The sequence below is a fragment of the Austrofundulus limnaeus genome, unplaced genomic scaffold (assembly GCF_001266775.1).
Source record: "Austrofundulus limnaeus strain Quisiro unplaced genomic scaffold, Austrofundulus_limnaeus-1.0 Scaffold63, whole genome shotgun sequence".
Taxonomy (NCBI): Eukaryota; Metazoa; Chordata; class Actinopteri; order Cyprinodontiformes; family Rivulidae; genus Austrofundulus; species Austrofundulus limnaeus.
This window is the reverse complement of record NW_013952465.1, coordinates 1839376-1840451: the sequence shown is the minus strand read 5'-3', so window position 1 is coordinate 1840451 and position 1076 is coordinate 1839376.

Below are 1076 nucleotides of genomic sequence, written 5' to 3'. Positions count from 1 at the left end.
GTTTAAAGCTGTGTGTTTTGTTGGCATTCTTTCTTGCAGATAAAAAAAAGTATTACCCAAGGGCCCAAAGCTGCCTTTGGACAATCTTGGAGCAGTCCTAAATGTGTTCAGTTTAAAAAAAAATAGCTTAAACACTAAACCTGATAATCTTTTTATGTAATTTTACATCCTTTTGTCACTTTATAGTATGCAGTTTGGGTCATTTTGGAATTTTACATTTGTGTGTACATAAATATTCTCCCTTTTACATTATGTGTCTTGTTGCACCCAGTTGGTMCAGTGTTGATGATTCAATTTCCAATTTGTAAAAGTCTGGCTTACAACAACCGATCCAAAAAAAAAATGTTGTAAATATCAGTGCAAAATATATCCGTATTTGCAATATTGTGACTTATTATTCAATATAATGAGAGTGTTTTGAGTGGGTCTAATAAAATACGTAAGTGAAAGAAGGTATTTGGTTATTTTAAGGGGGTAGTAGAACATGACAAAAGCAGGAGTTAATCAGCACCATTCTAATTTAAAGTTATTTGTGTTAGCAAAACCAGACTAATGATGTATGCTATTTAAAAACTGTCAAYGTTCCTTTGTTTAACCCCGAGCTCATATTTAAACACTTTGTCTTAAAGAAAATGAACTTGGCACACATCAGTATATTGCTGTTTAAATACAGTATTTCTTCATTAACTAAGTCTGCGGACAATGTTGCAACTTCCTTGTTGAAAAAGGGAAGAAAAAGTTCTGAAAGTGCCCTGGAACATTGTGCCACATTGTTTCCAATTCAATGTGTGGCCCTTTGATTGTTTTGACAAAGTCATTATAGACTCCCTGAAACAAAATGTGGCCCGCCTCTGACTGATCTAAAGACAGGTTTGTTGATTAGAGTGAATGTGAAGACAGGGTGTGGACAGCAGCTTTATGAGACCAGAGGAGGACACCTGAAGCTCCGGCTCTGAGAGTTTTTCCCTCTGTATCACTTTTGACACCTCCTCTCCCGCCTTTTGCAGGATTTCGAGTAATCAATGCCTTTTGTTCCACACACACACACACTTACGAAACAATCCCAGTAACTGCCC